This window comes from Macaca fascicularis, chromosome 9 (genome assembly GCF_037993035.2).
Source record: "Macaca fascicularis isolate 582-1 chromosome 9, T2T-MFA8v1.1".
NCBI lineage: Eukaryota > Metazoa > Chordata > Mammalia > Primates > Cercopithecidae > Macaca > Macaca fascicularis.
The window spans coordinates 80,809,724-80,825,310 of NC_088383.1; the positions used below are offsets into that span (position 1 = coordinate 80,809,724).

General features: G+C 37.9%; 1 long non-coding RNA gene across 1 annotated transcript in view; it reads right to left on the reverse strand.

Annotated features, from left to right (window-relative positions):
* Positions 1-14,480: 14,480 nt before the first annotated feature.
* Positions 14,481-15,587, reverse strand: part of LOC107130928 (uncharacterized) — a 187,224-nt gene continuing 186,117 nt past the window's right edge. The window contains exon 7 of the long non-coding RNA XR_001493701.3: positions 14,481-14,544. This is a non-coding gene — a long non-coding RNA (uncharacterized lncRNA). The remainder of the gene's footprint in view (positions 14,545-15,587) is intronic.

Consider the following 15,587-nt stretch of genomic DNA (forward strand, 5'->3'; position numbering starts at 1 on the left):
TGTAATGCTAGCTTTCTTCACTGGTGATCTCCAAATTATTCTGATCATATTACATCTGTTGATAAAGAAATTTAGAGTTCTCACTCACCCACTCAACTTTCTACTGTACTGAAATCCTTTCAAAGAAGAGGCTGAAGTTATGGATCTTTTAAGAGTCTATTTAAAACTGAGTTACTGTCTTGCACAATACTTTGGCAAAAGCACCTTAAGAATTAAGAGAAAAAAGTGATTTTTCAATTAACAGCTTATTTTTATACAACGAGATATCACATCACACCTATTAGAACAGCTATTATTAAAGAGACAAGCAATAACAATTGTTAGTGAAGGTTGGAGAAAGGGGGACTCTTGTGCACAGTTGGTGAGAATGTATATGGCGGAGCCGTTACAGAAAACGGTATGGAATTTCCTGAAAAAACTGAAAACAAAACTATCATCTCTCTCTTTTGGGTTTATACGCAAAGGAAATGAAGTCAGCACCTTGTAGAGATACCTGTTCTCTCATGTTCATTGCAGCATTCTTCACAATAGTCAAGATGTGGAAACAACGTGTCAGTTGACAGATGAGTCAATACAGAAATGTATGTGTGTGTGTGTACACAATCACAATAGAATACTATTTTGCCTTTAAAATAAAAGGAGATCCAGACTTTGGATGATATACATGAACCTAGAGGAGATTAAGCTAAGTGAAATTATCCAGATATAGAAACAAAAATACAGCATTATCTCACTTGTACCTGGAATCTAAATAAAGTTGAATACATAGAATCAGTGTAAGGTAGTGGTTACCAGGGTGGGATGAAAACATGTAGGTCAAAGGGTACAGAGTTGTAATTATGTAGGATGAGAAAGTCTAGAGACCTAATATACAAAATGAAGGACTATAGTAAATAACATTTTATTGTATCATGGAAATTTGCTAAGAGAATAGATTTTAGGTGTTCTCACCACAGGAAAAGAAAAGACAAAACAAGTAACTAGGTAAGATAATAGGTATGTTACTTTGCTTGACTGTAGTAATCATACACACAGACACACATCATATTGTGCATCTGAAATATATACAATAAAAATACATTTTTTTAAAAGTTGCAGTGTATAAAGTCTTCTTGTTGTGGTATGTTATTCAACTTTCCAAAACACACATATGCATGAGTCCACATGCCCACCCTCCACACATACACATATTCTTCTAAGCTTCTTGAAATCATTAACAGTAATACCTTGAAAATTCTATTAGGTTCTGGAAAAATACCCATACTGCTTTATTTATGTAAACTATCTTTGTAGGTTATGTTATTGAGACTCCTAAATGTGTTAAAACAGCATTGTAAGTCTCCAACTCCCAGCGCGAGCAACACAGAAGACCAGTGATTTCTGCATTTTCAACTGAGGTACTGGGTTCATCTCACTGGGGAGTGCCAGACGATCGGTGCTGGTCAGCTGCTGCAGCCCGACCAGCGAGAGCTGAAGCAGGGCGAGGCATTGCCTCACCTGGGAAGCGCAAGGGGGAAGGGAATCCCTTTTCCTAGCCAGGGGAACTGAGACACACAACACCTGGAAAATCGGGTAACTCCCACCCCAATACTGCGCTTTAAGCAAACAGGCACACCAGGAGATCATATCCCACACCTGGCCGGGAGGGTGCCACACCCACGGGGCCTCCCTCATTGCTAGCACAGCAGTCTGTGATCTACCGGCAAGGCAGCAGTGAGGCTGGGGGAGGGGCGCCCGCCATTGCTGAGGCTTAAGTAGGTAAAGAAAGCTGCTGGGAAGCTCGAGCTGGGTGGAGCTCACAGCAGCTCAAGGAAACCTGCCTGTCTCTGTAGACTCCACCTCTGGGGACAGGGCAATAACAAACACAGCCGAAACCTCTGCAGACGCAAACGACTCTGTCTGACAGCTTTGAAGAGAGCAGTGGATCTCCCAACACGGAGGTTGAGATCTGAGAAGGGACAGACTCCCTGCTCAAGTGGGTCCCTGACCCCTGAGTAGCCTAACTGGGAGACATCCCCCACTAGGGGCAGTCTGACACCCCACACCTCACAGGGTGGAGTACACCCCTGAGAGGAAGCTTCCAAAGCAAGAATCAGACAGGTACACTCGCTGTTCAGAAATATTCTATCTTCTGCAGCCTCTGCTGCTGATACCCAGGCAAACAGGGTCTGGAGTGGACCTCAAGCAATCTCCAACAGACCTACAGCTGAGGGTCCTGACTGTTAGAAGGAAAACTATCAAACAGGAAGGACACCTACACCAAAACCCCATCAGTACATCACCATCATCAAAGACCAGAGGCAGATAAAACCACAAAGATGGGGAAAAAGCAGGGCAGAAAAGCTGGAAATTCAAAAAATAAGAGCGCATCTCCCCCGGCAAAGGAGCGCAGCTCATCGCCAGCAACGGATCAAAGCTGGACGGAGAATGACTTTGACGAGATGAGAGAAGAAGGCTTCAGTCCATCAAATTTCTCAGAGCTAAAGGAGGAATTACGTACCCAGCGCAAAGAAACTAAAAATCTTGAAAAAAAGTGGAAGAATTGATGGCTAGAGTAATTAATGCAGAGAAGGTCATAAATGAAATGAAAGAGATGAAAACCATGACACGAGAAATACGTGACAAATGCACAAGCTTCAGTAACCGACTCGATCAACTGGAAGAAAGAGTATCTGCGATTGAGGATCAAATGAATGAAATGAAGCGAGAAGAGAAACCAAAAGAAAAAAGAAGAAAAAGAAATGAACAAAGCCTGCAAGAAGTATGGGATTACGTAAAAAGACCAAATCTACGTCTGATTGGGGTGCCTGAAAGTGAGGGGGAAAATGGAACCAAGTTGGAAAACACTCTTCAGGATATCATCCAGGAGAACTTCCCCAACCTAGTAGGGCAGGCCAACATTCAAATCCAGGAAATACAGAGAACGCCACAAAGATACTCCTCGAGAAGAGCAACTCCAAGACACATAATTGCCAGATTCACCAGAGTTGAAATGAAGGAAAAAATCTTAAGGGCAGCCAGAGAGAAAGGTCGGGTTACCCACAAAGGGAAGCCCATCAGACTAACAGCAGATCTCTCGGCAGAAACTCTCCAAGCCAGAAGAGAGTGGGGGCCAATATTCAACATTCTTAAAGAAAAGAATTTTAAACCCAGAATTTCATATCCAGCCAAACTAAGTTTCATAAGTGAAGGAGAAATAAAATCCTTTACAGATAAGCAAATGCTTAGAGATTTTGTCACCACTAGACCTGCCTTACAAGAGACCCTGAAGGAAGCACTAAACATGGAAAGGAACAACCGGTACCAGCCATTGCAAAAACATGCCAAAATGTAAAGACCATTGAGGCTAGGAAGAAACTGCATCAACTAACGAGCAAAATAACCAGTTAATATCATAATGGCAGGATCAAGTTCACACATAACAATCTTAACCTTAAATGTAAATGGACTAAATGCTCCAATTAAAAGACACAGACTGGCAAACTGGATAAAGAGTCAAGACCCATCAGTCTGCTGTATTCAGGAGACCCATCTCACACGCAGAGACATACATAGGCTCAAAATAAAGGGATGGAGGAAGATTTACCAAGCAAATGGAGAACAAAAAAAAGGGGGGGTTGCAATAATAGTGTCTGATAAAACAGACTTTAAACCATCAAAGATCAAAAGAGACAAAGAAGGCCACTACATAATGGTTAGGGATCAATTCAACAGGAAGAGCTAACTATCCTAAATATATATGCACCCAATACAGGAGCACCCAGATTCATAAAGCAAGTCCTTAGAGACTTACAAAGAGACTTAGACTCCCATACAATAATAATGGGAGACTTCAACACTCCACTGTCAACATTAGACAGATCAACGAGACAGAAAGTTAACAAGGATATCCAGGAATTGAACTCATCTCTGCAGCAAGCAGACCTAATAGACATCTATAGAACTCTCCACCCCAAATCAACAGAATATACATTCTTCTCAGCACCACATCGTACTTACTCCAAAATCGACCACGTAATTGGAAGTAAAGCACTCCTCAGCAAATGTACAAGAACAGAAATTATAACAAACTGTCTCTCAGACCACAGTGCAATCAAACTAGAACTCAGGACTAAGAAACTCAATCAAAACCGCTCAACTACATGGAAACTGAACAACCTGCTCCTGAATGACTACTGGGTACATAACGAAATGAAGGCAGAAATAAAGATGTTCTTTGAAACCAATGAGAACAAAGATACAACATACCAGAATCTCTGGGACACATTTAAAGCAGTGTGTAGAGGGAAATTTATAGCACTAAATGCCCACAAGAGAAAGCAGGAAAGATCTAAAATTGACACTCTAACATCGCAATTAAAAGAACTAGAGAAGCAAGAGCAAACACATTCGAAAGCTAGCAGAAGGCTAGAAATAACTAAGATCAGAGCAGAACTGAAGGAGATAGAGACACAAAAAACTCTCCAAAAAATCAATGAATCCAGGAGCTGCTTTTTTGAAAAGATCAACAAAATTGATAGACTGCCAGCAAGACTAATAAAGAAGAAAAGAGAGAAGAATCAAATCGACGCAATTAAAAATGATAAAGGGGATATCACCATCAACCCCACAGAAATACAAAGTACCATCAGAGAATACTATAAACACCTCTATGCAAATAAACTGGAAAATCTAGAAGAAATGGATAATTTCCTGGACACTTACACTCTTCCAAGACTAAACCAGGAAGAAGTTGAATCCCTGAATAGACCAATAGCAGGCTCTGAAATTGAGGCAATAATTAATAGCCTACCAACCAAAAAAAGTCCAGGACCAGATGGATTCACAGCTGAATTCTACCAGAGGTACAAGGAGGAGTTGGTACCATTCCTTCTGAAACTATTCCAATCAATAGAAAAAGAGGGAATCCTCCCTAACTCATTTTATGAGGCCAACATCATCCTGATACCAAAGCCTGGCAGAGACACAACAAAAAAAGAGAATTTTAGACCAATATCCCTGATGAACATCGATGCAAAAATCCTCAATAAAATACTGGCAAACCGGATTCAGCAACACATCAAAAAGCTTATCCACCATGATCAAGTGGGCTTCATCCCTGGGATGCAAGGCTGGTTCTACATTCGCAAATCAATAAACATAATCCAGCATATAAACAGAACCAAAGACAAGAACCACATGATTATCTCAATAGATGCAGAAAAGGCTTTCGACAAAATTCAACAGCCCTTCATGCTAAAAACGCTCAATAAATTCGGTATTGATGGAACGTACCTCAAAATAATAAGAGCTATTTATGACAAACCCACAGCCAATATCATACTGAATGGGCAAAAACTGGAAAAATTCCCTTTGAAAACTGGCACAAGACAGGGATGCCCTCTCTCACCACTCCTATTCAACATAGTGTTGGAAGTTCTGGCTAGGGCAATTAGGCAAGAGAAAGAAATCAAGGGTATTCAGTTAGGAAAAGAAGAAGTCAAACTGTCCCTGTTTGCAGATGACATGATTGTATATTTAGAAAACCCCATTGTCTCAGCCCAAAATCTCCTTAAGCTGATAAGCAACTTCAGCAAAGTCTCAGGATACAAAATTAATGTGCAAAAATCACAAGCATTCTTATACACCAGTAACAGACAAACAGAGAGCCAAATCAGGAATGAACTTCCATTCACAATTGCTTCAAAGAGAATCAAATACCTAGGAATCCAACTGACAAGGGATGTAAAGGACCTCTTCAAGGAGAACTACAAACCACTGCTCAGTGAAATCAAAGAGGACACAAACAAATGGAAGAACATACCATGCTCATGGATAGGAAGAATCAATATCGTGAAAATGGCCATACTGTCCAAGGTAATTTATAGATTCAATGCCATCCCCATCAAGCTACCAAAGAGTTTCTTCACAGAATTGGAAAAAACTGCTTTAAAGTTCATATGGAACCAAAAAAGAGCCCGCATCTCCAAGACAATCCTAAGTCAAAAGAACAAAGCTGGAGGCATCATGCTACCTGACTTCAAACTATACTACAAGGCTACAGTAACCAAAACAGCATGGTACTGGTACCAAAACAGAGATATAGACCAATGGAACAGAACAGAGTCCTCAGAAATAATACCACACATCTACAGCCATCTGATCTTTGACAAACGTGAGAGAAACAAGAAATGGGGAAAGGATTCCCTATTTAATAAATGGTGCTGGGAAAATTGGCTAGCCATAAGTAGAAAGCTGAAACTGGATCCTTTCCTTACTCCTTATACGAAAATTAATTCAAGATGGATTAGAGACTTAAATGTTACACCTAATACCATAAAAATCCTAGAGGAAAACCTAGGTAGTACCATTCAGGACATAGGCATGGGCAAAGACTTCATGTCTAAAACACCAAAAGCAACGGCAGCAAAAGCCAAAATTGACAAATGGGATCTCATTAAACTAAAGAGCCTCTGCACAGCAAAAGAAACTACCATCAGAGTGAACAGGCAACCTACAGAATGGGAGAAAATTTTTGCAATCTACTCATCTGACAAAGGGCTAATATCCAGAACCTACAAAGAACTCAAAGAAATTTACAAGAAAAAAAACAACCCCATCAAAAAGTGGGCAAAGGATCTGAACAGACATTTCTCAAAAGAAGACATTCATACAGCCAACAGACACATGAAAAAATGCTCATCATCACTGGCCATCAGAGAAATGCAAATCAAAACCACAATGAGATACCATCTCACACCAGTTAGAATGGCGATCATTAAAAAGTCAGGAAACAACAGGTGCTGGAGAGGATGTGGAGAAATAGGAACACTTTTACACTGTTGGTGGGATTGTAAACTAGTTCAACCATTATGGAAAACAGTATGGCGATTCCTCAAGGATCTAGAACTAGATGTACCATATGACCCAGCCATCCCATTACTGGGTATATACCCAAAGGATTATAAATTATGCTGCTATAAAGACACATGCACACATATGTTTATTGCAGCACTATTCACAATAGCAAAGACTTGGAATCAACCCAAATGTCCATCAGTGACAGATTGGATTAAGAAAATGTGGCACATATACACCATGGAATACTATGCAGCCATAAAAAAGGATGAGTTTGTGTCCTTTGTAGGGACATGGATGCAGCTGGAAACCATCATTCTTAGCAAACTATCACAAGAACAGAAAAACCAAACACCGCATGTTCTCACTCATAGGTGGGAACTGAACAATGAGATCACTTGGACTCAGGAAGGGGAACATCACACACAGGGGCCTATCATGGGGAGGGGGGAGGGGGGAGGGATTGCATTGGGAGTTATACCTGATGTAAATGACGAGTTGATGGGTGCAGCACACCAACATGGCACAAGTATACATATGTAACAAACCTGCACGTTATGCACATCTACCCTACAACTTAAAGTATAATAATAATAAATAAATTAAAACAAAAACAAAAACAAAAAAAAACAGCATTGTATCTTTCTAGTAAATAAGAGGGGACTTCAAAAAGTTCATGGAAAAATGGAATTAAAAGTTAAAAATAGGCTGGGTGTAGTGGCACATGCCTATAATCCCAGCATTTTGGGAGGCCGAGGCAGGTGTGAGGTCAAGAGATCAAGACCATCCTGGCAAACATGGTGAAATCCCGTCTCTACTAAAAATATGAAAATTAGCTGGGCATGGTGGTGTGCGCCTGTAATCCCAGCTACTTGGGAGGCTGAGGCAGGAGAACCATTTGAATCCGGGAGGTGGAGGTTGCAGTGAGCCGAGATCGCACCACGGCACTCCAGCCTGATGACAGAGCGGGAGTCGTCTCAAAAAAGAAAAAAAAGTTAAAAATAAAAGTATAAACTTTGTTTCTCAACATAAGCACCATCAAGTTCAGAATATTTTTGTAAGCAATGTGATATGGTTTGGCTGTGTTCCCACCCAAATTTCATCTGGAATTGTAGTTCCCATAATTTCCATGTATGGTGGGAGAGACCTGGTGGGAGGTAACTGAATCACGGGGGGTGGTTATACCATGCTGCTGTTCTTGTGATAATGAGGGAGTTTTCATGACATCTCATGGTTTTATAAGGGAGTTTTCCCTCTTTTGACTGGCACTTCTTGCTGTCACCATGTAAAGAAGGACATGTTTGCTTCCCCTTTCGTCATTATGGTGAGTTTCCTGAGGTCTCCCAGCCCTGCAGAACTGTGTGCCAATTAAACTTCTTTCCTTTATAAATTACTCAGTCTCGGGTATGTCCTTATAGCAGCATAAGAATGGACCAATACATGATGATACCAACCATTTAGTTCATCCCTAAAGAACTGATGATCCTGGGAATTTAATTGCATGAACACACACAGTTTTTTTGTTTTTTTGTTTTTTGCATTATTAACTGAAAAAATATTGGTGCCCTTTACAGATTTTTTAAGATTAGGAAACAAGAAGTCAGAAGGAACCAAATCAGGACTACAAGGTGACTGCCTAATGATTTCCCATTGAATCTCTTCAAAATTGCCTTGTTTTATGAGAGGAATGAGCAGGAGCACTGTTGTGGTGGAGAAAAACTCTCTGTTGAAGCTTTCCCGTGTGTTTTTTTCTGCTAAAACTTTGGCTAACTTTCCCAAGACACTCTCATAATAAGCAAATGTTATTCTTTGGCCCTCCAGAAAGTCAACAAACAAAATGTCTTGATCATGCCAAAACATTTTGCTGTTCTCTATTGACTTGTGCACTCTTGCTTTGACTGGGCCACTTCCACCTCTTAGTGGCCATTACTTTGATTGTGCTTTGTCTTCAAGATTGTACTGGTAAAGCCATGTTTCATCTCCTGCTATAATGCTTTGAATAAATCCTTCAGGACTGTGATCCCACTTATTTAAGATTTTTACTGAAAGCTGTGCTCTTGTCTACAGTTGATTTGGGTACAGCAGCTTTGGCACACATTGAATGAAAAGTTTGTTCAACTTTAATTTTTCATTCAGAATTGGTTAAGTGGAGTCAGTTGAGATAGTAACAGTGAAACAGCAAAAGAACAAACATAACTAACTCCATTTTTGTTTAAAGGACTTTTACCCATTTCTGTACATAGGCTAGGATAATTTAAGAGCACTGAGATAATATGCAAAAACAGCAATCCTGTAGTTTTTAAAACTAACTCTGGAAAGGAGAAGTATGTAAACCTCTAACAATGCTTTGTTAAACACTTATAAGAACATTGTGACCTAAGGATGAAGAAATTCTCAATCTCCTTGGAACCTCACTAGTGCCTATATGTCTGTGGTTGTTGATCCAGATTCCCTCTTTTCCCCCCTTCTCTTAACATAAAAAGAACCTGAAATTTGTAGTGACTGAAGATGGTTCTTTAGGACATATCTTTAGGACACCATCTTCTTGGTTTGCTGGCTCTCTGAGTAAACCTGCTTTTCCTGCCACCAACTCTGATCTCTCTCAGCTTTGGGTTTCCAGTGGCAAGCAGTGAAACCTGGGTTTGATTACAAGATGTCTATGGTGTTGGTTATTGTATCTCATCAATTAGGGCATAAAAAAGATTAATTTTTTCCTCACAAATTGAATTGGATGGTCTGCCCCTGCAGGCTTCATCCTCAACATTGTCTTGTCCCTTCTTAAAGCAAGCTACCCATTTGTAAACCGCTGACATTGTCCCCATAAACTTTTAATAAAACATCAGTGATTTCACCATTCTTCCATCCAAACTTCACTATAAATTTGATGTTTGTTCTTACTTCAATTTTAGCAGAATTCATGTTGCTCTGATAGAGGCTGTTTTCCAAATGATACCTTAACCTTGTTAGTGCCTCAAACTGGATCCTGTTTAAACATGTTATAACAAGTTAGTACAAGTTCTGTTTAGTGCAAAAAATAATTGAAATCCATGCATAGTTTTTTCATAGTATGGATTTTCTATGAAGTTTTCAAAAAGCCCTCATATTAGCAAGTTATCTATTATCTGATGCTTGTAGATAGTGAAAATAGTTATTGTTCCAAAATGAAAAATAGAAGCAATTACCTGATTGAGAATTCATTAGCTAATTTTATATAATGTATCTATAAATTATATAAAATTTGATGAAATTATATAATTTTATATAATAAAATATTAAATGTATATTTTTATACATTATATAAAATTATATAATTTTACAATTTTATGCTATTTTACTGATGAAATGTTATAAATTGTATTTTTGTGTGTGTGTGTGAGACAGAGTCTCACTCTGTTGCCCAGGCTGGAGTACAGTGGTGCGATCTTGGCTCACTGCAACCTCCACCTCCCGGCTTCAAGTGATTCTCCTGACTCAGCCTCCTTGGTAGCTGGGATTACAGGCACCTGCCACCACACCCAGCTAATTTTTGTGTTATTAGTGGAAACAGGGTTTCACCATGTTGGTCAGGCTGCTCTTGAACTCTTGACCTCAAGCAGTCCACCCACCTTGGCCTCCCAGAGTGCTGGGACTACAGGCGAGAGCCACTGAGCCCAGCCATAAATTGTAATTTTAATTTTTCAGGCATAATACAACATATCTAAATCTTCAGACTGCTACACGATGGTAGCTACAAACTAGTAAATAGTCCAGACTTTAGGAAATGAATCAACTCTAGACTATGTTAGGATTGATTTTGATTTTTTAGGTCCATAAAGCAAGCACATACAAAATGAGGGTGGACATTTGCCTTAATGGAATGCTTGTCCCTACTGTGAAATACTTTGGGAAAAACATTTAGGACAGGGAATAAAACTTCTGAAAGTAGACCTTATAATTGTGTTTGAAATAAAAATCTTTCCTTTATCTGGGACCTTTCCTTTACCTGGGACCTTTAGGTCAGTTTATTTGGGTTTTGAAGACCTGGAGTAGTTTTCCTGTCTAGGATGTGGGAGTCACATGGAAAATAAGATTATGACTCCCTAAGGTGGTGTGGAGTTATGCAGTAGCTTTACTTTATTTGATGTGCACGTGTGTTTCTGTTATCTTAAATGCTCAGTAAGTTCTTGTTAGTTGTGCATCCTGTTCTAAGTTATTTTATGGGATGTAAGATGATCGAAAACAACTTTTTAACTGCCTAGGAGAGCATTGCATCATCCCACCACAGAAACATACCATGGTTACTCCTGGAAACAATCAAGAACAGTGTGAGGGATAGCAGTAATCATTAATGAAAGGCAGTTTTGAGCAGCAAGGTGGCAATGCCTCAGGGATCCTGTGTTGTAATGTTGTAAAGGCAAGAAGGCTAGAATCAGAAGCTTTTCTTCTAAGAAATTCAGATATAGCTTAAAAAAACCCAAAATTGCTTAGGCTAAATCCTAGCAATTTTGCTGGTAGACAATTATGATATAATATTTCAGGTAATTAAAAAAAAATTTTGTAAAGACTGGATCTGACTATGTTGTCCAGACTGGTTTCAAACTCCTCAGCTCAAGCAATCCTCCCACCTCAATTTCCCAAAGCGCTAGGATTACAGGCATGAGCCACTGTGGCCAGTCTTGGTTCAGTAGTAAACAAAAGGATGAAGCTATATTTTTACGTAATGCATAAGAACTCTGTTTTTGCTAGTATAATGGTTAGAAGTATTAGCATACATTTTAGTATATAAATAAATCTGAATTGAACTAATTTTTCCATTAAAAGCAAAAGTTATTATGGATCCTATAAGACAATTGTAAATATATATTATTTTCAAAACATGAAGAAGAAACCATTTCCCAATTGCTCACAAGTCTCACAGTAGCCAATATAAAATTGCCTTAGAATAACACAAACATCCCACAAACTTTAATTCACTTTAGAACCTTTAAAACTGGAAACTTGAAAACTCTGAGGAGCTAATGTACTGCATACAGAAGAACATGAAATAATGATTTCTGAGAAATTTAATCTGTAAATGTTATAGCGTGTTTCTGTTCACATTTAGTGAGCCATTTCACAGTTCAAAGATTTTATCGTTTAATCTTATTTTTACTTGTAGTTCTCCTCACAGGTAGGAAGCAACTTACGGCTAACTAAATTATGCATTTTAATTGTTCAGCTCTTTCTCAGTTTTGTCAGCTATTTTATTTAGTCTATGCTTTTATGAATTTATTTTTTCAGTGGTGAGACAATGAAAGAAAGGTTTGAATGAATGTATTTAATAGACTAAAACTCTTAAAATAGGTTCATGAAGCATATACTTTCCAAAGGAATTCAAATACACTTATGTCCTGCAGAAAAACACTCATTTGAAGAGAGCAGGTGTTTGGGAGATGTTTTACACTGGACTATGTTTGAATCATTTGAAATTTAATTGAAGCACTTTTTCTGGTTACACACTAGCTTTTAGCTTCAAAGTTCTTTAGAAATAGCAGGTAGTCTTCTTCATGTCACATAAGTGGAGGATGAAATGGAAGGAAAGAGTTTAACTTGTTTTTCCAATGCTACAGAGAAAAGTAGCAGCAGGCAGGCAGATTTCCAGTATTCCCTGCATCACCTTAATTCCCTGTGTTTTCATATACTACGTTATAAGGTTCAGTAGATGGTAGCAAAATAACTGCTCGTATTAGTCTGTTTTCACACCACTGTAAAGAAATATCTGAGACTGAGAAATTTATGAAGAAAAAGGGTTTAATTGACTCAAAGTTCCACATGACTGGGGAAGCTTCAGGAAACTTATAGTCATGGCAGAAGGGGAAGCAGGCACATCTGACCTGGTGGCAGTTGAGAGAGAGCATGTGTGGGTGCAGGAAAAACTACCAATTATAAAAGCATCAGATCTCATGAGAATCCACTCACTATCATGAGAACAGCATCGGGGAGACTTCCCACATAATCCAATCACTTCCCTCCCTCAGAATCACTTCCCTTTCTTGACATGTAGGGATTACAAGTCCCTCCCTCAGAATGTGGAGATTACAATTTGAGATGAGAGTTGGGTGGGGACACAAGGTCAAACTATATCATTGCTGTTTAAAACTTTCTCAGCTGTAATTTTCACTGAACGTTAAGTCAATGGTCAATAAAAAATGTTTCTAAATTCCAGTGTTCAAAGAAAATTTTAATTTAATTTTGTTTTATAGTATACCCTATCAATAAGAACAGGTAAATATATATGTATATATATTTGCATGTATATGCATTATATATAATGTTTTATATATATATATATGCATTACAATGCTATGACTTATTAGGGCTTTAGAAATTTTTGATTCTCTATAGAATCACAGAGAAGTTTCATTTTTTCACAAACATTATTTCAGGCAGGAAAATGCACGAATTTTATTACCCCAGCTGAGTATACTAGGCATTTTGTCATAGTATTATATATAATTTATTGGCATTAACACACTACAAATGTGTGTTACCAGAGTGCACGATAAAAAAATAAAATAACCCTGTGGAATATGCCCCAATGAATAATTTACATTAAGGCCATAAGGCCCTAATCCTCCAGCACCAAAGCAGAGTGCTGGTTTGTTCCAGTTGATAACTCAAATGTCATTTTTCCTTAAGGCCCTCTTAGCATTATCACAAATATGTGAAGAAACAACATTAGATTTAGTAAAAAGAGAAATGTATCTAAGGTTGACAGATCTATGTATAATCATTTAGGGATTATATAATTGTGCTAGTTGTGTCTCAATATCCATTATTTAAATTTTCCATTTATTCTATTCAGGCTAAATTCTGGGATTCTGGGGAGTTCACAATCAAGGTGTCAGCATGCTCTGTGTTTGGCCAGGGCTCTTTTCCTCAGAGATGTCAACTTCCGACTGTGCTCTCACATAGCGGAAGAAGCTAGCTAGCTCTCTTTTCAAGGGTACAAATCTGTCAGGAGATTCTACCCTCATTATCTAATCACCTTTCAAAGGCTATAGCTACTAAGACTATTGGGTTTGGAGTTAGGTATCAACACATGAATTTGGGGTGGGGTATGCAATTATTTAGACCATAAGATAATCCAAATTGTACCTAAACAAATTGGTGGATAAATAATAGACACATGCACAAACACACACACACAAATACATAGATCTCTACAAACACATACATACCATGTTTCTTTGCCTAAAAAATAATTTCATTTGACTTTAAATTGCTCTCTATGTATTCAAATATCCACATAAAACAGATCTTTAGGAAAATATTTCACATGTATAAATCATTTAATATTAGCTGTGATGTCAGCCAGATTGACAGATATCATAAAGAAGTTTTTTGGTTCATAATTTATTTTAATTTTAAAAGAGGGTTAGAACGGCAAATATTTTCTTTGGATTTTTCCAAAGAAAATTCCCTAGAGGCAAACACAAACCCTCATCTATTAATCAAGTCAGACTAAAATATGCTACAATAACAAACCACCCTCAAATCTCAGTGGCTTAAAACAACAGAAGTTTACTTTTGCTCACATTACCTGTCCAACACAGGCAAAGAGAGAGTTTGCGTTACTCAGTCAACCTGGCTTGATGGAGGCTCTGCCAGCTGTCGCAGCTTCCTCAGTAGTTAGCAGCAGGGTAAGACAGAGGGGACAATTACAGATTGGCTTTTCATTGCCTCACCCTGGAAATTAGGAGTACATTTTTTATTACTTAAGCATATCAGAGTCATATGGTTTGCATGGACCATTTTACACTTAAGACTTAAAAAAAGATAAAAAGGTAAAGGTAGTCAACAAAGAAAAACTTTTATGTTTTTGTAAGGCAAATGATTAAAGATAAATATGTTTAATATAAACTAAAAATTGTGAAGTGTAAGTTTGAAAATCCTTGATGAACTAATAGTACATAGAAATGAAGAGTATATGTAAAGATGACCCTCTTATAATTAAGTAAGATTTATCCCAAATATGCAAGGAATGTTAGGGCATATATTAGTAAAATATATAACTCTGAGAAATAAGATAAATAATGCACTAATCTGATTCTTGAAATTTTAATAAACTCCAGTACTCATAACTTACAATTATTACACAAGACAGGCAAACATTTTAGCGTGCTAAAATATGTTTACTAGAAACTGCTATTCAATATCATGATTAAGCAGTCAACAGGTTAATTACATTAATATTTTTCTTCATTTATCCATTCATCTTGGTCTAATTCATTGACATTACAAAACTGCCTTGATACACTACCATGTGGTAGAATCTGTTTTAGGTTCTAATAGTTCCTGCTTTTATGTCGTTTGCATTCTAGCTGGGGGAGAAATACTAAAGCGCTATGAAGAATATAAAACCTGGCAGTAGGATGGAAAGTAAGTGAACAGACACATGAGTCAAAGGTATCCATCAACCTCTGTCTCAGGAAGTGATATTTAAGCAAAGACCTAGATAACAAGAAGATACTGAAGTGTCATTATAGATGAGATTTCAGCATAGTTCAAGGACAATTCAGGTAACATTTCCAGATAATAAATAAATAAAAGAAAAACAAAAAGCTCACTTGTATTTTAATATTGAGATAAAATCTCTGCCCAATGAAACAATATGTAAAACAAAAATGTTATCAATATTAGAAACAAATTAAGAAAATGTTGTGAAAGTAGAATTTCAATACATGAGGTCAACTAAAATTGTAACAGAGAAACAAGCTCACTCTTTTAAA